Source organism: Erithacus rubecula, assembly GCF_903797595.1.
Source record: "Erithacus rubecula genome assembly, chromosome: 1".
NCBI classification, from domain to species: domain Eukaryota; kingdom Metazoa; phylum Chordata; class Aves; order Passeriformes; family Muscicapidae; genus Erithacus; species Erithacus rubecula.
The window spans coordinates 14400330-14422864 of NC_136658.1; positions in this window are offsets into that span (position 1 = coordinate 14400330).

A 22535-nucleotide genomic window follows, 5' to 3' on the forward strand; every position below is an offset into this window, starting at 1 on the left:
GAAGGGAAGGGAAGGGAAGGGAAGGGAAGGGAAGGGAAGGGAAGGGAAGGGAAGGGAAGGGAAAGGGAAGGGAAGGGAAGGGAAGGGAAGGGAAGGGAAGGGAAGGGAAGGGAAGGGAAGGGAAGGGAAGGGCTGCCAGTAGGATGCTGGGGCACATGTGTCATGGCTTTCTTGTCTAGGGCAGGTCATTCTTTAGTTGCCTGGTGCTGTACTTTATTAGGGTTGTTCCCTGGGACGTGATTAGGTAATGGTTTATAAACCTTTCACTTCTGAGTCACTCTGTTTGGAGTCCACAAAAGACACAAAGGCCTTCAGCTGTTCCTAAATGTATATGCTGTAGAAACATCCAAACTACGTGAAAAAGCAGCAGACTGTGCAACTGGAACACAAAAGTATTTAACCATTTATGATTTATGCCAAAATACAATGGCATAAATTGGGACCATCCCATTTTAAGCAGCTGCAGTTAGCAAGCCAGTTCCCTGACAGCAGATGACATTAAACCATGGCTCTCTCCCATGCAGGCTGTTTTGTGAGCCCACTGTGACACCAAAGTCTATCTCAGTTTCAAGCTCTGGCATGAACCAGCTCCAACCCAGCTCATGCTCATGTTCTTCCAGCAGGACATGCTGGCACTTTACCACACATTTCATGGTATGCTTTTATTAGTCCAGGCATGTGCAAACATTCTGTTTTGGGTTTTTTTAACTGCATGTCATACATGGTTTTGAACATGAAAGGGAGGGATTTCTTCCCTTTACAGGTTTGGATTTCATCCTCTGGTTTTAGGGTTGTATCTCTTAATAAAAACAAAATGCTGGAGTCCAATCTGTCAAATTAAAGCGAAGATTTACCAAAGGAAAATATGGTTACAAAGTAAATATAAATTAATTTAATTGGTTCCTATTATCACTTCCACTGGAGCCCACAAGTATAATCTGGTGCTGAAGTAATTAATTGTGTGTGAAGTAGCTACTGTGCCAAAACTTACTTGTAGGAGGTGAAACTCCCAGACTTTTTGGCCTGACTTTTACCTGCAGCATCTTGGCTTTGTTATATTGTAGGAGGGAATGAATTGAGTGCCAAGCTCTGCAATCAAATGCTCAGACAAATACTTCATTTTGTGTTTTTCTGACGAGGTGGTTACAGCTACAGGCGTTTTCCCACCCAGGCTGGGTCAAGACTGCTTTTGGAAGGGAAGTCAGCAGATAGCTTTAGCACTTCTGGGATTGCAGGCACTGATTTTTGTGGTTTTCTCTGTCTTAATATAGTCTCAGCTTTAATTGCTCTGTTTTTTACCCCTCCCTGATCTGGCTGTGCAATAAAGGAGCTTTGTCTGGTTGTTTGCAGAGGGGATGGGGAGCAGTGGTGGGTGCAGGATGCAGTGCTGGTACAGGACTCAGCAGCAGCATTGAGACAGCCACCACTCATGATCCTTCATTTCATCTTGCCAGAACAGTCACTCATGCAAACTGGGAATTAGCTCAGGCCAATCTGGATTAAAATAACCCAGGCTCAAGTACTGCAGAGATTTTGAGATCCTGACATGTCCTGAGAGGATGCTCAGCTGCTGCAGCTGAAGCAAACAGATGATGCTTCTTCCTGTAGGTTTGGGGTGCTGGGTGTTTCTTCCCATCTCTCCAGCCTCCCATCACACTTTCCAGCCACTGTCACCTGCCGCTTCAGGCAGGTCCCTCCTTCCTTGGTGGCACCATCCACAAGCAGAGCTGGGCATCACTCTTCCATTCATCACTTCACCTTGAAGCATCTCTAAACAAGAGGAGTCCCATTATGTTCACCAGCCAAACTCTTCCCTGGACTGGATAAAGATGGAGCTCAGCTTGGGAATTCACCCCACACTTAAGCATTTGTGTTTTTTCCACTGTGTCCATCCCAGGAAAGCAGGTGTGAGGCTGGAATGGTGCTTGGCAAGAAGTGCTACTGCCCCTCGTGCTTACTGGGTCTCATGAGCAGCTTGTGGCTTTTGGGGACTGCTTCAAGACACACACACAAAAATTTCAGAGCAATGAACAACACCAAAAATGCAAGGACTTCGGGGTGATTGCTGCCCACGCAAATTCCTGATCAAGATTAGAAACAGACTGATAGAGAAGAGCCTTTTCATGCCAGGACACCAGCTCTGTTTCATGGAGTCTGCAGTAAAATCTGCTAAGACAAAAGAAGTGCTGCTATTACTAGAGCTAATGAAAATGCAGATTAAAAAAAAAAGGGCTTTCTGAGCAAGAGCCCAACCTTAATAGGAACAGCCTGATCACTATTTTCCAATCTTGTTCCTCAAGGGAAAGCAAAGACTGACCCTTATCTTAGATACTTTTAAAGTACCATCAGTTTCTGGTTCTCATTAAAAATTTAATTTGTTTAAAATTGTTAAGGTTTTGGTCTGTGAAACTTATTCCTTTCCACCTATTCTTTTCTCTCTAAATATTTATGTGCATATTTAACCAAAAACTTATTCTTAAGTATGTATTTCAGCAAGGGCCAGAATCTTCTGTATGAGTCTGCAGTTTTTTTGCCCAATTCACAGCCCTTCCAAAGTCTCCTCTGTGGATCCCTGAGACCCTCCACCATTTCCTTGTACCTACATATTTGGCTAATGCAATCTCACATCACTGGTGGGACAGGGAATTAAAGTAATTATTGTTCACAAGCCATGCTAGTTCTCCTGAATGCTTGCTCAGGACCAAGGCAGTGGGATCACAGAATCCCAGATCATAGAATAAACACTGGAAGGTTTAATCCAACTCTCAGCCCTGCACAACACCATTCCAAAGAGTCACACCATGTGCCCAGGAGCATTGCCCAAACACAAACCCATGATCACAGTGTCTTGTTGTATTTTAGGGAGGAAGTCCCAGGTCACAGGACAGCAGGAGCCCAGCTCACTCAGGAGGTGTAGGTGCACCCCAGTGTAAAGGCACCCCAGAAACATGGGTTTGGTCCCCATCCAAGCTGCCCAGACCTTACAAACTGATGGTGGGTATTTTCCAAGGGCAGCAGCTCCCTGCAAAGCCATGAAGGAGAAAAAAGGAGTAAACCACACAGACCATTCCAGGTAGCCTCACTGTGAGCCACTGAGATTTGGAATGATTGCAACTCATGGGCCAGCCCAGGCTGGAGAACCTCATAAATAATGAGGAAGTGCAGAGTTATGGGTTTCCTCAGACAAAGACCACTGATTGCAGCCTGCTCTCAGTGCTGGAGGGAGGCCATGCAGCTCACTGGGAGGGGTGATGCAGTTTCTGAGATGGACTAACACCCCTGCTGAGGTGCAGGGCTGGAGCACAGCCCAGATGAACATCATCCCCTGACAGTGCTGTCCCAGAGTCAGCAACCTCAGCATGCAAAGTCTTAGCCCTGAAAATTGTCTGAGTGTGCCCAGTTTCACTCCATGGAGGTCAGCACCTCTGAGCAAAGCAAAAAGCAGCTTAATCTGGGAGGAAAGGCAGGCTGTGAGGCTGGCATCAATGGGAGCTCTGTCTGCAAACAGTGATTACTTGGTGGTGCAAATGCTCCAGGGCTGGGTCTGTGCTGTAAAGCAATCCTTGTGATCACTCCACGCCTGAGCTGAGTGACTCAGAGTAAAAATAATTAAACATGTTAATAATTATCAGGGCCCCCTTTGATTAAAACAAATAAAGCTTGTGATGTGTGAGCAAGGAGGACTGTGTAGGTTTGCAGGGCTCATCTCACAAGCAGGAGCTGATAGCAAAAGCAGACATGGTGCCTGAGTCAGGCATCAAGGGTGCTGGGCAGGCTGGGTGCACCCACACAGAGGTGGCAAGGGTGGTCAGGCTCCTGCTCCCACCCTTGATCCCAACACACTGTCTCAGGGCCAGAGATTAAACAGGGGACTAAAGGCTTCATATCCCACACCTCAGCCCATCCAAGTGGGAGACCTGCTAGGTTTAGGGTAGCTGGTGCTGGAAGCAGCATCATATGGATTGCTATGGGAAGGTGGGAAGCAATTCTGGAAGGTGAAGAAAATGTTAAGTAAAATTAATTGCACCTTGAAGCATGTTCTTTCAGGACATGGTGAGAGGAGGAAGGCACCCCTGAAGGGGGATTTATACTCAAAGGGATTTATTTCGGCTTCTGAAGTGCCCAGAGGAATGCAGGGTTGATGGCTTGGATGGTGGCTTCAGTGCAGTGATTGTTGAGTGAAGCAGTGTCACTAAAGGACCATTCTGGTCTAACCCTTGCCAAAAAGCTGGTGCTGCTTGAGGGGAGATGTGGTGACCACTGTGCTGAGCTTGGAAAGCACTTCAGCAGAGACAGACCTGCCCAGACAAGTGGCCCCTGGTCCTTGCTCCACACAGGTTGTTGTGGACAGAGTGCTCTGTGTCACATTCTGGAGAGCTGCACTTTGGCCAAGAGAGGAGATGGTGTTGGTGGGCAGCTCCTCTCCTGTGCTGGAACGTGGCCAGAGCAGGCAGGCTGCAGGGCAGAGTCTGGAGCTGCTTTTCAGGGCTGTTTTGATCTCTCAAGTGTACAGGTGATAAGAATCAGTGTCCAACAGTACTGGAAGGGCATTTACAGACAAAGCAAAACATGCCTGTGAGGCAGGAAGGTGAGATCAAGTCATATCACACCTGAGATCTGTGATGCTCTAGGCAGAGAATGCCACAACTTCCTGGCAGAGTGTGCTCCCCACATGGTGCTTGGGTGGCACCACAGGGCTCCTGGGCATGGGACACTGCACATCTGCCAGGAGCAGGAGAGGATCCATCTGCCTCAGCTTCACCACAGGAAGGCAGGCCCCAGGCTGCCACTGCACGAGCAAATACAGCATCCCAGGGTGGAAATGCTCTTTATATCCCAAAGTGTTTTCAATCCCAGGATGGAGCTCAAACACAGGATTCAAGTTGTCCTCTCTGCATGTGCAGTGTCCCAGTTCATGAGCAGATGCAGATTTTCCACTGGAATGCACCCCACTAGGGCAATCTGTGAGAACCCAGCACTGCAATCATTGGGGAGAAGAAGCAAGAAAAAAAACAGCTCCAGTTCAAACCAAGGGGGATCCTCAGGATATTCAGTGCATTCCCCCTCCCTGGAAATCAGCCAGGGCCCTACCACACCTCTGCAAGCCCAAAAGAGACCAAAGACAGAGAGCAAAGAACAGTACCCACAAACAGCAGAGAGCTCCCCAACCTTTTCTTCCCACTAGTGGAGATGGGGCATGCAGAGCCACCACCACCATCTTCTGCCACATGGTCTGTATCTGTTAATTTGCATCCTGCTGCCTCACTAATAAAACAAACAATGTCCTTGTAGTGCTTTCCTGGGGGGAAGCATAAAATGCATTTGGAGTTAGTTTATTTTTTTAAAGTCCCATTTAAGAAAAGGAGAGGAAAGGGATCCCTGCAAGGGGGACACTTGCTAACATGAGAGCACAACATGCTTGATTGCACTTTCTTCTCCCAGGGTACCTCACTGACCCCCTGGAAGACAAAACACAGGAGGGGTTAGGTGATGCAGTTAATCGTGTACAGAGCAGCAGCTCCTTAACATGTGGTTGCAGTTACACAGCTGGGGAGTGCACACGTATTTTGGGAAGATCCCCAGCCAGTGTGAAGCCAGCTGAGATCTGACACCCAGGGTAACTGCGCCACCTCATGGCTCCCAGAGCCCAAAGGGGGAGAGCAGAGTGTGGCTGCTCACTGAGAAGCATCTTCACAGCCTAAGGAAAGCTCAGCAGCTCTACCCACTGTGGTGAAATCACCTCCTTCAGGAAGGCTCCATGGTTTACTGCCTTATTTTGACAATACTCTAAATAACCTCCAAAGGAATTATTTTTCTTCTAAAACAAAATAAGAGCTGGAGATGACCGTGGGCACAGTTGTCTCCTGCCTGTTCTGGCCCTGTTCCTTGGAGCACACACACATCCAGTCCCTCTCAGCAGATGTGAGCTCACAGCCCAGCAGATCCCATCCTGGAGGAGGGCAGTCCCAGATTATCAGGTTCTGTTTCCTTTTCCATTGACCCACTTGAAATAATCTCTCTGGTTTGGCACCCCAGGCAGCCCTTCTTTTAGCTTTCTATTCTCACCCTTCACACTTGAAGCTGATTATTAGCTGTGTATCTTGCAGGCTGTCAGTTGGACATTCAACTGGAATTGACTGGAATTTCCCAGTTTTTCCTCTACAAGAGATGTGGTGGGAGCAGTTTCTACCTGCTTGAGTCCAGCACAAGGTAGTCACCTAGTGGTCTCCTACAGGAAAAGGGAGAGCAGGGTATCACCAGGGTTAAGCAAATCCACCCCAAAGTCCTGTGACCCTCTTGTGAGAATGCCTCACCTGTCCCTCCTGATGTCTCCTCCTTAACCACATTCAGCCATGCAGGTTGCATTTCTGTGGACAATTTCCCTTTGCCTCAGTTATCCAGCACCAACCCCTGTCTGCAGTGAGATAACAATAATGATCACAGTTAATTTATGACAATGTCATGCACACCGTGTATCACTGACTCTTGGCATGGATGGTTCCTGGCATCATGAAACACATGTGTAGTGCAAGAAAATGGAAACCTGATGTATCCTAAATCTAGATGCAGCTACTACTTTGTGAACTTCCCCTCCCTGTCCTCTACACCAGTATTTGTTCATAAAAGAAGGCTTTCTGAGAAGATGCAATTGCAGCAATGGGCTCAGAGCCCTTTTGATTGTTGTTCTATGTCATCTACCTTATTCCCTTTGTGTGTCATAGAATCATAGAATCCCAGAATGGTTTGGATTGGAAGGAACCTTAGAGCTCATCCAGTTCCACCCCCTCTGGCCTTCTCTGTCAGTAAACCAGGCATTCTGCACAATGCCTATCAGCATCAGTCTGGAAGCACCTGCAGAATGGATGAGCCACAGGGACTAGACAAAGTGTGTCACATTCCCATTTGCGTTCCAGCTCTTTGCTCTAATTTAATGAAGCAATGAACCAGTTTGGTGTCTTCATGCCTGTGGCTGTAGCATCCTGTCTCCATCTATGGTCAAAGGAGTCCAGGCACCACAGGCTTTGGAGCATGTTGTAAGAACCACTGAATGAAACTCAATGAGCTGGACAATGGACTAGATCAAGCTAGACTCAACCATTCTCCAAATAAAGGAAAAATCACCATGTAACTCCTCTTCTGTGCTAAGGGTGTTTTCAGTTCTCCAGGAAAAAGCACAGATAAAGCCATTTAATTCTGTGGATAAAATCAGAAGTTTAAGAGCAAGGGATTTTGGTGTTTGACCATTTGATTCCTGGAAATAGTCTCAATGCTGGAGCACAATTTGCATATAAAACCTTATTGGTTTTTTTTTACTTGGTGTGCCACTGGAGCTCATGCAGCACAGTGTCATCTCTGTCCCCCAGGACCTGTCACACATATAAATGTCACAAGCTCTTTGGGTCACTACTGCTATTCTCTGCTGTAAGATGGTGAAACTGAGGAAACTCAGTGCATTACCTTACCCACAGAGTGGGAAAGTATTCCTTTGCAATTCAGAACAATACCCATTTCTTTGCCAAGTTTTGCCCCTGACCCGAGCCATTATAAAGAAAACAAAGAGAGTAAATGTGGAAGGCAGAAAAGGGATTTGCACTCAAATGCACATCACTTTTAGGCACAGCTTTTCCCTTAGTGGGACCAGGTAAAGAGAGGAGATGCCACATATCCTCCACTTTATTTGGGATGCCACACCAGGTTTGGGGATCAGCCCAAGCTTTGGATCCCCTTCCAGTCCAGCAGTATTGCTATTACCCCCAGGCTGAGTGTTTGTTCAGAAGATATGTTGACCATTTTTGTCAATCCTAGAATTTGTATCACACTTGTTTGTCAAGGCCCCACCTATCCTGTACAGCACTTCCTTTCTGATAATTGCTGCTGAGATACAGAGCTCAACAGTGGAAAGGGGAGAAAACTCTCACCATTGTCTTGAGGCAAGTCTGTTAAAACATTAACTCTGATATTTTCTTTCAAGCTCCTCCCTTGTGATAGGCTGCTGAGCATCCCTGGAATTTCCTTGCATTTGGACACTGTCCTGAACTGTTGTGGGAAACATACTGAGATTGGGAAGGTGCCATTTGGTGTTGAAAGATTCTCAGTTTTGTCAAGAATGAATGGAAAGAGTGGTGAGCTGCTCTTAGTCTACAGCATTAGTACATATCCAAGGAGAACAAACCCCCTGGAAAGGAGAAAAGACACCACCAGTGAGATGGAATGTGAAAGGAAATCAAAATATCAAAGTAGAAAACAAGTGTTCCAAAATAGGACCAGTGTTGGATGACAGCAAGAGTCCTATTCCCACTGTGACACTTGGAAAAAGGAGGCAGATGAGAAAATTCTCACTGACTCTTTGTGTTAAAAAGTATTATTAATCAAAACCTATTAATAATAATATTAATATTAAATATTATTTAATCCCCTTAGGAATGAAGAGTTACAAGCAGGTTTTGTCACAGCCTGATTTCCAGGCTGGCTCTGCTGCTCACCAGGGAAAGCAGCTCATCCCCTGCTCTGTGAGGTCAGCAGGACATCTAGTGGCAGAATAACAATGAAATACACAGGAGATAACACGGGACTCCGAAGATTTGCTTCGTTTTTTGGACAGCTCGATTATCACCTTCTTTCTACCACACATAAAAAGGACTGGTTGAGAGCTCAACATTATATTTTTAACTTATCAGTTGAAAAAATGTATTGAAATGATGCTTTCCTATATCTTCCAAACTCCAGCCTTATGGAGATAAAACACTACTGTAGCCCTGTGCTTCCTGCCTGTGCTCAGCCTCCCAAGACACTGTTCACCCTGACTCTCTCCTCCTTTTTGAGGAGTTGGACAAACCACTGCTGTATCTAGTTCTGGTTATGTTTTTTGCCCACATGTGAAGGGTTCTATATGCCACTGCTGCTGGGCTGATTGACATGATCCTGTTATAAAGCTCATAATAATTTTTTTTCCATCTCTTGTTTCCAAAAAGGTTTTTAAGAGCTTTTTGTAATTTGGCTTTGATGGTAATAGACTTTGTTTAAAGGCTCCATTACCTGTTAAGTTGAACATCTTTGTGCAGCTGTTCCATTTAGTCCAAGTTTGTTCTCCACTGGAAACAACCAGTCACTATTCAGCTTTGGCAGCTGCTTAAAAAAACAAACAAAAAAAAATAAAAACCCCCGAAAAAACACAAAAAACCGAAAAACAAAAGAAAAAAATTTAAAAATTAAAAACCCCCAGTCTTTGTAATGGTAAAATTAAATTTCTTAGTGGAGCAGGAAATACTGCCATTTTACCTGCAGTGAATCATAGAATCATAGAAAGGTTTGGAAGGAACCTTAAAGATCATCTTGTTCTACCCCTCTGCCATCAGTAGGGACACCTCTCACTAGACCAGGTTGCTCCAAGCCCTGTCCAGCCTGGCCAGGCACAATTCCAGGAATGAAACCTGTGCCAAGGTTTCACCACACTCACAGCCAAGAATTTCTTCCTAATCTCAATCTACCCTCCTTCAGTTTAAAGTAATTTCCTCTTGTCCTATCAGGTTTATAATCTGATTTACCTTCAGTAAAATCTTCCTTACTCTGCATTTATTCTGCAGTCACAGACAATGGTAAATCCATAATGGTTAATCCATTAATGCTGCAAATAAAAGATGAAAGATGTGAACACTGTCTGGGACTAGGCAGTCTAACTCTAGGTAGGAACTCTTACTTTTATAATGACTTTGCAGGGTTCACAAAAGACCTTTGGCTAATAATGGGATATTGTTGCTACAATAGCAGGACAGTTGCTGAAGCAAGAATGGGCTGTGGCCCAAATTTTAAAGGGTATTTCACAATGTTCAGTACTGCTATGCCTAAAGTAAGCAATCAAGAACTAAAATAAGCAAATCTCTACTCATCACCTGGTCTGTGGTACCCAACTGCATTCATGTCCTACCCCACCTCATTTGCAACTGAAAGCCAGTAAATTGCTGGCTCAGTTTGAAAAAATCAAATTTAAGCTTTGAAGTCAATTAGGCATCACAAAGTGAAACACTGAAACACCCAATCACCCACTGGTTGGGCCCAAGAGACAGCTAGGGATCTTCAAAACATTTGGAATCAGATATTTAATGTGATTCCATGTCAGCTATGAAACATTAAAAAGTTTACAGGAATCAATAGAAAAAGAAATATGATGGGTTTTTTTAATTATCCTTTCAACTTTAGTGGCGATTTTTAGTAGTGTTTTTTGGTTTTTGTTTTTTGTGGGTTTTTTTGTAGTCATGTTTTTGTGGGTGCAATTCCAATTTTAAGTTGCAAAGAGAAGCACCCCTTTCATTAGTCATGTCCACATCAAATCCATTAAGCAAACCAATGAAGACCACTTTTAAATTGTCTGCAACCTTTCAGCTGTGCTCTGCTGAACACCTCATTCCTCTCACTCTCATTCCTCCTCCTCTCCTTTTTTTTTTTTTTTTTGTCACATCCAGTAGAGAAAGTCTCCACCTCCAACCACAGCTGCAGATAAGGAGACAGAAGGTCTGCCAAACATTGGCTGTGCTAGCAAAAGAGAACCACCTCTCACAGGGAAAAGGGGGAACATCCCCCAGGAGAATCTGGGGAGAATGCTCACCTTCTTCCACCCTGAACATTCCTGCCTTCCCTGTCAAATCCCTGTCCCCAAGCCTGTTAATTTAGGGTGGAGACTGCAGCCCAGCTTATCTGCTGCCAGGCTGGCCAGAGCCTCACACCAAAGGGTGGAGGAGGAGAGGTTTTGGGTGTGTGATGGAACAGCCTCTGGTCCAAGGCAGTGAACCCATCCTCTGCTGTGCAGACCAGCTCAGCTCTGAGCCCCTTCACTCCAGGAAAAGCTGCATCCATGTGAAGAACAGCTGAGGGGTGTCATGGCCCATCAAAGACCCTCAAAGGAGTCCCCAGACCCTGCACCAGAGCACTTGGAAGGGACAGTGTCAAACCTGCTTCCATCAGGGGAGGCACCTGAGTGCTCCCACCTGCCAAACGTGCATTAATCCATTGGATTCTCCACTCTTCAGTGCAAGGACCCTCACCACCAAGAAGACCAGATGGAGGGAAGTCACAGTGCTGGATATGATACAAAGTTTAAAAATTTTTACATAACTTTATTCAGTTTTATTCCCCTTTGCCCTGGGGGAAGGGAATTTAAATTTCTTTTCAGGGGACTTTTCTACCAGGTGAGGTCTAAGGAATTTAACATCCCAACAGGCTGGGAGTAGCACTAAAGATAACAACCATTAATGACATTAACAAATATAATCTCCAAATATCACCCCTGGCATGGTCAGAGAGACCTGGTCTGGGAAAAAAGATAGGAATGAGAATCTAATTAACATCAGAGGCAAAGAAATCCATATCCAATAGGAAACCAAATACTATAAACTGTGCAACTTGGGACCAATGAACACTGAACCAATGAATTTCTATGGGTTTTGACTAAAATATGTGAAAAATCTAGTAAAATCCATGTGTGATGGAATGATTTTCTCTGTGCTACCTGGGCAATGTGTGGATGAAATGATTTCTGTTGCACATCCTGGCCAGAATAAAGTAATGCCTTGATTCTCTAAAACTAAAATTTTGCTAGAGAGATTTTTGGTTTTCCCACGGTTTTTGTGACAATGAGACGTCATTGGGACCCACAAAAACATGATGTGCTTCTACCTAATCTTTGTCACTCTCCCTGTCCCACTCTTTCTTTCTTTTCTTTCCTTTCTTCATTTTTTTCTTTTCTTTTCTTTCCTCTTTCTCTTTCTTTCTTTCTTTCTTTCTTTCTTTCTTTCTTTTTTTCTTTCTTTCTTTTTTTCTTTTTTTCTTTCTTCTTTCTTTCTTTCTTTCTTTCTTTCTTTCTTTCTTTTCTTTCTCTTTCTTCTTTCTTTCTTTCTTTCTTTCTTTCTTCTTTCTTTCTTTCTTTTCTTTCTTTCTTTCTTTCTTTCTTTCTTTCTTTCTTTCTTTCTTTCTTTCTTTCTCTTTCTTTCTTTCTTTCTTTCTTTCTTTCTTTCTTTCTTTCTTTCTTTCTTTCTTTCTTTCTTTCTTTCTTTCTTCTTTCTTTCTTTCTTTCTTTTCTTTCTTTCCTTTCTTTCTTTTCTTTCTTTCTTTCTTCTTTCTTTCTTTTCTTTCTTTCTTTCTTTCTTTCTTTCTTTCTTTCTTTCTTTCTTTCTTTCTCTTCTTTCTTTCTTTCTTTCTTTCTTCTTTCTTTCTCTTTCTTTCTTTCTTTCTTTCTTTCTTTCTTTCTTTCTTTCTTTCTTTCTTTCTTTCTTTCTTTCTTTCTTTCCCTTTCTTTCTTTCTTTCTTTCCCTTTCTTTCTTTCTTTCTTTCTTTCTTTCTTTCTTTCTTTCCCTTTCTTTCTTCCTTTCTTCTTTCTTTCTTCTTTCTTTCTTTCTTCCTTTCTTTCCTTTTCCTTTCCTTTCCTTTCCTTTCCTTTTCCTTTCCTTTCCTTTCCTTTCCTTTCCTTTCCTTTCCTTTCCTTTCCTTTTCCTTTCCTTTCCTTTCCTTTCCTTTCCTTTCCTTTTCCTTCCTTTCCTTTCCTTTCCTTTCCTTTCCTTTTCCTTCCTTTCCTTTCCTTTCCTTTCCTTTCCTTTCCTTTCCTTTCCTTTCCTTTCCTTTCCTTTTTTTCCTTTCCTTTCCTTTCCTTTCCCTTTCTTACTTTCCTTTCCTTTCCTTTCCTTTCCTTTCCTTTCCTTTCCTTTCCTTTCCTTTCCTTCTTTGCTACTAAATAAAATATCCCTTTTTTTGGGGTTTTTTTTTTTTTTTTTTGCATAATGATCTAACCTTGTTTGGTTTTAATAAAGTTTTGGGGTATATTTTCTACCTTTCTGGGTTCTAACTGTTTTATTCACAGTCTTATTCTTCTTTGCTCTTCTGTGTTTAGATGGGTTCATGACACCTTCTCTGCAGGCAGGCAGTAACCTGAGGGCAGCCAGCATCTCTGCACTTCAGAGCCATGTTCATATTAGTGGCTACACCTCTTGCACTAAATATTTTGGGTCCTTCTTTGTGCCAACACCCTTCAAAGGAAAGATCAGCTGTGTAAGGGTAAAAACACTATCCAAAGCTGTAATCAGGAACATTAATCTTAAGGCTATAAATAACTATGGCTTTATGTGTGGCAGAACTTCAAGCTACTATGGAGAAGGAAGAGGCCAGGAGAAAGCTTTAGCTTCAGGCATCTCACCTTATAGTACACCCTAAGAGATATTTGTGATTTTCCCTGTGGTGTTGAGTCTGGCCAGTGTCTGCACAAAGATACTGAGCTGCAGTTTCAGTGAGAATGACAATTGCAGTGATACTGCAAACCAAAGAGGCCCTTCATTTCCCAGGAAAGAAAACCAAACAGACAATAGAAGAATTGTCCAGCATGGCTTCTCTTTTGGGAATGGGAGGACACAAAATAAGCAACTGTTTAGCTCACAAAACTGGGAGGATCTCTTTCACTGTACCATTGCTCTAATGTAGGAACCAGTGAATGTGGATTGTCACTTGATACTTCATTTCAATGCAAACCTCTGAAAAGGTTCATATCCACACAAATTGAGCTCTAAGTACTTCCTCTGGACAGACTTGGCTGCTGCTCCCAGAAAACTCCTCCCTCATCATTATTGGACTTGCTTGCAAAGTGTCAGCCCATGAGGAAAATGCATGGCCAGAGACCAGAAGGTTCTTAGGTTTTACAAGACTCCTTGGCAATTCCAGCTCCCAAGCTATTGCTTTCCACTCCTTAAGAAATATGAAAACTCAGTCCAAAAGGCCAAGGGAGAGTCAAGACAACCTCTGAACTATCAAAACCAGGCCATTCGCCTAAGCATTTAGAAATGACCACTGAAGCAGACAATCACCTACTGAGAGCAGTATTTCAGAGAATCATGGAACCATAGGAGAGTTTTGGTTGGAAGGGATCTTAAAGTTCATCATGTTCCACCCCGTGCCATGGTCAGGGACACTAGACCAGGTTGCTCCAAGTTTTCTCCAACTTGGCCTTGAACACTTCTATGGTTTCTCTGGAAAACCTGTGCCAGGGCCTCACCACCCTCACAGCCAATCATTTGTTCCTAATCTCCAATTTAAACCCACCCTCCTTCAATTTAAGGCCATTCCATCTCATCCTATCACTGCATGCCCTTGTCTCAAGTCCCTTTCTAGGCTTCTTGTATTCCATAAAATCAATTATTGCAGCCTTTGAATCCCTTTGATGGTCTTCCAGTGCCATCCCAGAGCAATGAAGTTCTCAGAAATCTGAAATGATATGAAAGAAGCCATTTTAATGGAATCTGTTTTTAAAGGCACTGTCCATAAACACACAGCTAGGGGCAGGAGGCTGCAAATGAACCAGCTGAGACCTGAGGCATCCATCACCAGCCCCATTATAAAATCAGGATACATTTGCCAGTAACAGATGCTCCTTGCACATCCCTAGCTGTTCTGAGCACATTCAGATTAAAGAAGGTGGCTGCTCTTGAAATGCAGGTGGCTCTGTGCAGACAGCTCCACAGGGCCATGCAGAAGGCGGCCAAGCAGCAATTTAGCCTTGTCTCTGTTTGCACAGAAGGACCTCAGTGGCTTGGAAAGCATAGAAGAAGGAAATGTTTTCTCCATGACATACTAAGGGCTGTGTACAGTCAGCATCCTTCCCCAGCAGCTGCACTTGATAAACGTTGTCAGCAGCCTGAGAGCCCTTTAGGGCTGCCAGTGTCGAAAATGACTCTAAGGGAATCATGCAGGGACAAAACCCCTGCACCACAATCACACTGGTCACACTACAGTGAGTCCTTACATGGTTGGGCTGCAAGACTGAATTCTTCAGAATAAATTCAATTTCAGCTGCTTACTGGGAATCAGCAAGTCTAGTGATCTAGTCTTTAGTAAGCTATCCAGTCCTAGCATATGCACCATATTTAAACCTAAAATAATCCTAATATGCCTGATTTTTCAGTAGGGAAAAAAGTAAATTAATTACATGCTTGTCTGCTAGAGTATGCTAAATTGCCAGATAGAAATGGTGATAACAGTTTTGCATGCTCTTGCATATACTGCTCTTCAACTTGGTATTTTCGACCCAGTTTCTAAAAGAAAAACAATTTTTCAAACCCCAAAGATGTCTTGAGCAATTTTTGTAAGCTTATCAAGCTTCCACTAGAATCTTTGAAGCAAGTGGCCAATTTCATACAAATATGGGAAGGAAGATGGGTCCTGCAGAGGCACAAGGGAGAGAGACTCTGAAGCTCAGTTTGTTAGAGCACACAGCTGGATGTGGGCTTACCCTTTATCAGACAGAGAAACAACACAGGTGAGCTCCCCTTGGAAACACAAGTGAAGATGAAATGAAGCTTCTTTGGGTCTGCTAATCCCAAATCAACTTAATTCTTCTGTCACACCAGCAGTCCCCACCTCCGTTCCCATTTCCCACCCCAATCCTGTGCCATCACATATTCATATAAACCCCCCCCCCCTATTTCTGGACTGTTCTATATGCTATTGATTTGTTTGTTTTCATTAAACCTCTGTGATAGAAGGCCCAGTTATCAAATAGGTGAAGTGATTATGACTTCCATCTGGTCACATGAAAAATGAGCAGTGAAACAGGACAGTCTGTCAAGGTGTCCCAAACCCCTGCCTAGTGCTATAAAACAACGTCTCTAGTCCAGTAAATGTACAGATCTGTCATGATGAGAGACAGCAGAAAAAAGACAAATAATTAGTAAAGAGAAGGGGTAGCAGGGGTGGGTCAGTTTGGAGTAAATGAAATTTCAGTTCATGGTAGTCATAAAAACTAAGGCCCCTCCTAACACGAGTATCAATTTAGATTCATGCTTTGTCAGCAGTGGACAAGGAAGGATCACTGACAGAGGAAGAATTTTAGAAATTCATTATTTAAGCAACTTCTCCCTGACAGCACTGCCTCCTCTCACAGTGACAGCAGTGTTTGAATGGTTCTACTTCACCTCTTCTTCTTCTTCTCACCAGCACACCCAAAGATGGATCCTCTGCAGTGAAGGAAGTGGGAACAGGTTGGTGACAGGAGTGTGAGTGTCAGGAAGGTGTGTAGGTGAGTAACATCTATTCAAATTATTAAATACCCAGAGTTGGCTCAGAAGCCCACCTCCCATGTTAATCTAATTACTCTCCCAAAAAATTAATGATTAATTTCTTTATTTTCAGCAAATCAGTATTTCCTGAAGTATTGTGATACCTGAGCTGAGCAGAGCTCCCCTAAGATTTTCATTCACAGACAATTTAGTAATACCATATTACATGTAAGAGTTGTGCTAGATCAGATAAAAATGTGTCTTGCATTCATTGCTTGTCCCAGAGCTGCTGCACAGTAGATGTTGCAAAGTGCTAAAGACATAAAGAGCTATGAGTATGAAGTTATGGATTTTTTAGGGCTATTTGGATATATCAGTGACTTTACTACTTCTCCTGGGCTGAGAAAAAAATTTGGAAAGAGAATTATAAGATGGTTGGTATTTTTTATTCAACAATAATCCTGAATAATAAAAAAGGATATTTTAAAAACAAAAAGTCATAATCTGTTGTGAAAAAAATATACATTTTTAACCCTCTCAGCATTAAATTGAAGACAGATTTAGACAAACTTTTGTGGTTACATATTATCAAACTGAAATATTTTATCTTATAAACAGAGTTACATTCCACCTAAATGAACCATTAAGGAAAACAATGCAATTAACACATAATTTTCCCAATTTAGAGAAAAATTCAGCTGAGAATGTTGGCTGAATGCTGTCTACATGTCTGTGCCATCCTGGTTCAACTTATTTTCATAATAAAGAAAAATCAAATCTTTCTTTTGTTTTGTTTGGCTTTTTTATCTTATTACATTGCTCATCTGATTTAGAGTGAAGGCAGAGTGGAGCAGTGAGTAAATTTTTGTTTAGGGTTGGGTTTCTTTGCTTACTCTTATACATAAGTAACAAGTGTTACAGCAACAGAGTGAGGGGAAAAACATTTTTGGTATGTGAACAACTTGGGAAATTTTTTAATTTTCCCATGGGAAATTAAAATGTATGTTTCATTACAGAGCAGTCACTTCAGACCTGATATTTCTTCATTTCCTTCCTGTATCAAAAAAATTGCAAAGAACAAAAACCCCTATACTAGTAAAAATATGGCACTCGGTGTGCAAAGTAGGCATATAAACTTTGGTTTCCATGCAGGTGAGTTGTCAGGCAAATGCAAAATAATTTTGTATGTGCAAAATTCCTGGAGTTACTGAGATAGGTGTGCTTCAGAACAGACTTCCCAGATGCTGCAATTAAATTTTCAAAAGTTGTTCTGGAAAGTTATACTACATTTGGAGCCCCTCTGCTCTGGAGTAAGGCTGGGAGAGCTGGGGATGCTCTGCCTGGAGAAGAGAAGGCTCCAGGGAGAACTTAGAGGGGGCTAAAGGGGCTCCAGGAGAGCTGGAGAGGGACTTTGGACAAGGGCTGAAGTTACAGCACAAGGGGGAATGACTTCACACTGCCAGAGGGAGTGGTTAGATGGGATATGGGGAAGAAATTCTTGGCTGTGAGGGTGTTGAGTCTCTGGCAGAGGTTTCCCACAGAAGCTGTGGCTGCCCCATCCCTGGAAATGTTCAAGGCCAGGTTGGACCGGGCTTGGAGCAGCCTGGTCTAGTGGAAGGTGGCCCTTCATGGAGTGGCATGGAATGGGATAATCTTTAAGGTCCCTTCCAACTCAAATTAATCTGGGATTCAACAATTAAACTGCAGATTCATGGTTTCCAGTCTCCTTGGACCATGAGCTGAGCACAGGGTAAAGTGCCTACAAACACCAGAGACCTGCATACTACACCAAAGCAGGCCATGCTCAGATTTACCATTCATATAAATTAGTAGGGAGTGGTACATAATGATATGAATCAACATTTTAAAAGCTGAGAGCCAGAGCAGAGAAGATAAAGAGAAATGCCAGTGTAAAGGACATTTTTTCATGTTTGAGATGTATAAGGTCACCTTTTCCCCATAGCATAGTTCCCTGCACAGTCAAGATAGCAGAACAAAAGCACAAATCTTTACTCAATATTTGAAGAATATTGGTGTTTGAAAAGTGAAGAGGAACTTGCCACTTATCTACATTTGGGTTCCATCAAAGCATTGTTTTAGGATGTGGGGGATAACAGAATGCTTGAGAAAAATTATGGGTTTGTTTATTTAAACAGTAAACCTAACCCAACATATCTTGCAAACATATCCTGATCAGAATAGAAAAAAAGTCTTCTAAAGATCCAAAGCAATGACTGGTCACCACGTGAACTGAAACTGAGAAGCAAAGGTTACTTTGTAGCCAAAAAAAAATGGAGAATTGTTGGCCTGAATTTGGGAAGGAGAAATGAAAATGTGTAAAGCAGGAAAAAGTACAGCATGTGTAATATTTAATAGCAGAAACGTATTACAGTCTGATTTTTCTATTCTCCAATCCACCATTAAAATGAGTGGATATATCAAAAAGGCAAATTTTAAAATTGTTTAGAAAGATTTTAGTTTCCCAGTACCTACAGAAAGCCACCTGGGGAATGAAAAGAAATACCAAGGTAGCTAAACAAGGACAGCCCCAGTGCTCTATTCAGATGCTGAATTTTATTCCTCAACGGAGATTTTCAAAGCCTGTGCTTTTTCCTGCCTTTGTGCATGCCCAGCTTGACACCACTTTCAAGTTCCTTTCCACAGAGAGGGGTAGTGCTAAACAACTTCTGAACTCCACAGCGTTTCAATACATCTCCAAATGGGAAACATAAAACAGGCAGCTAAGAACACTGACCTTCAAAACACATGACCTTAGAGGGCAGCGAGTTGGGCACAAAACTATGGGGCAGCTGCAGAAAAAGAGCACCTAGGTCTGGAAAAAACCTGTCCTCCTTGCAGCTGTTTGACTCTCAGTTCTGGAAGGAAAGACCAGTGAGACTCAAAGGCGTTCAGGAGCTTATACATACCTTGGAGAAGCAAATAGGAGAGAAAATGGCTGTGTCTGCACTTTCAGCACATTTTTTTCCTTGAAGTTTCCCAAGAAGTACATTGCACTCTCAGATGGGAAACTGCATCCAGGTTCTACTGTATTCCCTGCCTGAAGGCTGCAAAGAATCAGGACTGACACTGCTGCAGGTAGAGATGGAGAAGATCAGGACTCCACCTGGGCTTAATTCTGGTGCAGAATTTACACCAGCTTCCAGCATCACACTACCAATGAAACAGTGCCCTTGACCTCTCCCACTTCCCCTACTTCCCAAACCCATGCCCAGTAGTTTCCAAGCATCTTTCCTTCACCAAGACAGCAATTGCTTACTGTACAGAAGTGTCTGTGTACATTAGGAGCTTCCAGGAAATGCTTCACCAGGAAACAGCTATGAAGACTGAAGTGTTGTTCCAGGAGTAAGAACAAAAAAAAACACCAAGGTCCTGGTGAGTTCTTCTCAATCTCTGTGTCCTGGTGACAACAGATGGTGAAGACTCTTGGCTGCCAGAATCTACTTGCTAAGAAACCACCCTGAGGTTTGAGTGCTGTGCAAAAGGTAATCTAGAGGTTCTTCCAGGAGCAAGGAAAGACAGACTCAGACATTTGCTGGCTGAAGAGGTGACAAGCTGAATTTTCACTCTAACAGTGCTTTGTGTGGTCCCAGCTCCAACTGTGGACTGCCACAGATGATGAGAGACCCAGCAGTGTCTCCTCTCAGTGAAAGATGCCATGAGACACCTGAAACTATTGGCAGATGTGCTGAGCTGCTTCCAGCACTGGCTTTCACAGGGATCTCAAATTTTAAATGTAAATCAGTGTTTCTTAGCACCTTTTAATAAAGGTGGAGCTGCCACAGGCTCATCTCTTGGGGGCTCCAAGGGAAGCCTGGGCTCCAGCTGGAACTCCAGGCTCAGAGCATGGTATTGTGGCAAGAAGGCACACCCAAGTAGGTGCCTATATAAAATAATCATTTTTGAAAAACATCTTTTTATTACAGTGCTGCTTTGGAGGCTGTGGCCATGAGGGTTTGAGTTAGGTCTGTAGATTGCTCAGGTGGCTTTGGGGGATGGTAGCAGCCATCATCTACCCTGCACCTCAAGTTCCACAGCTAGAAAATAAATTTGTTTCTGAGGTATTTATGTCAGCTAACGTGCATGGGGGGAGCATTGGGAGCCTTAGGCAACACAAGAGTATTCTTTACCCTAAGACCACATGAGCAGTTACATGGCCAGTTTACTCACTGATATATTTAACTTTGGGACACTACAAAACAGAGGAATAGGGGATTACAGGGACATCTGCTCTGTCACTGCTGCTTCTCAATCTCCCTGAACAAACTGCACTAGTACTCACACTGACCACAAGAACACTTCCAGGGATAACTCTTGCCAGCTAAAACAGAAGACCCACAGGCATAGTTTTAAGAAGAAAAGCAAGCTTGCTGCAGGAAAATAAATAATTAGAAACACTGCACAATATGGCAATAATAAAATAAACAATTACAGTGTTATGGAACATGCACATTCAATTCTATTTGATCAACAGTGTTATTTTCCAAAGTAAAGAAAGCATATAAAGAACATGCACGTTTTGAAACTGCTGTAGATGTGTTTAAAACTTCCAACTCCGGTTTTTTTTTTTTCCTGCTGATGTCTCACTAATTACATTCAGGCAAAATTTGGGAAGATTCCTATTCCCTGTTGGAACTGTTTTCCTTAGGGAAAGAAGGGAGCACTACAGGTCTGGAAAAGACAGAATGTTAAGTTTCTTTGGGATAACACCTATTGTTATTCTAGGTTAGTGGCTGTTTCTTGAAATAGATACAATAAAGAGATTTATTTTCTTCTGCTTAAGAGTAATTGGGATGTTTCTGGCCACTCTGAGATTTTTCACAGAAAAATCTCCGATTTTTGCACAGAAAGTGAGTGTGGAAGACAGAATAGCTGCACTTAGAATCCTGAAGTGGTTCTGCTCCTCACTTCTTTACAGCACAATCTTGGCACCCAAAGAAGTGGATACAGGATTTCTGACGACAATGGCAGAAATAACACTACAGGAGACAAAATGATACATACTCCTTTTCCAAGTATCAATACTGGTTTCTAGCAGGAATTCTGTGCATGGGAAAAGGAAATACACTTTGTGTATTAAAACAAGCATTGTTTTCGCAGAGCACAATAGGCTGAGCAATTATAGAAATCCATTTTCACTAAAAATTGTATCTGAGCAGCAATACTTACACAAATTTTAACAGATCAATTATTTCATTACACAGAGTGTGCCAAACTGCCAGGTCAAACATGACAAATACCTCACACATACCTTGGAAATACACACTGCCTGAACTGACAGAATAGTTAAAAACTGTAACTCCCCGTCTCCAGAATCTGTTTGACAAAACAGAATCAAAGTTTATCTTTGGTGATTGTTTCACATTTGTATCAGTCTCAGACCTGCTCCAGCAAAACTGTATGACTGGATTACACTTCAGTTGCATTCTTTCTGTGCAGCCCAAGAAATCAGATAGGAAACACTATAATTTCAGTAAATGGTTTTGATCCACAGAAACCTCTCTTGTTGAAGAGACACCTGTCACTGCAACCTGCTGTGCCTTTGCTCCTCCACATCAGAGACCAATCACAGAATCCCAGAATGATTTTGGGTAGGAAGGGACCTTACAGACCATCGCAATCCACTAGACAACTACCACTAGACCAGGTTGCTCCAAGCTCCATCCAGTCTGGCCTTGGACACTTCCAGGGATGGGGCAGCCACAGCTTCTCTGAGCAACCTGTGCCAGGGTTTTACCACCCATACAGACAAGAATTTTCCCCAACATCTAATCTTAATCTCCCTGCTGTTAGTTTTCAGCACCCTAATAAATTGTCACTATCAAAAGGTGTCAAAAAATCAAAAGATTCCTCACCAACAGTACAAATCAAATTATAATAGGAGCTCCTGATTTTTTACAGACAAGCTAAATACCTCTGTGAAAGGCAGTGCAAAACCAAAAGATTGGGCCAGCTAATTAGCAAGGCTTATCACAAGCATGACAAGCATGAATTCAGCTGAGCTCCAGCAGACACTTAGTAACTTAAGGAGAGTTTTAATACACTTCCTTTCCTCAATCTGTCTCAGTACATTGGTTAGAAACTCATTTACACAGTCAGAAAGCAGTCTTCAGGTCTTTTTGTCCAATTCTGTGGTACTGAACATCAATTTTCCTCCTCATGGCTCATGACCTCTGAGGTAATGACCACCACATTGCTGTGCTTAGCAGGGGAACTCACAGAACTCCATGACGGGAAGTATTTTAAAATTCATTTTATTAGTATTGAAATTGAGATAATCTTTAAAAAGAGCCAGATTTCCATATGACTTTTAATTTTAAAGTGCTTTTTTATGGCATTAACCGAGATTTCTGAGCTATTTTCATATATTGAGAGGAACAGAGAAAGGTAAAACACTTTTTACTATTGAGACAAGAATTGCAATAACATGAAAGCATGTCAGAAAGCATACACAAATACTAGTGGAAAGAAAAGATAATGCTTAGAAAA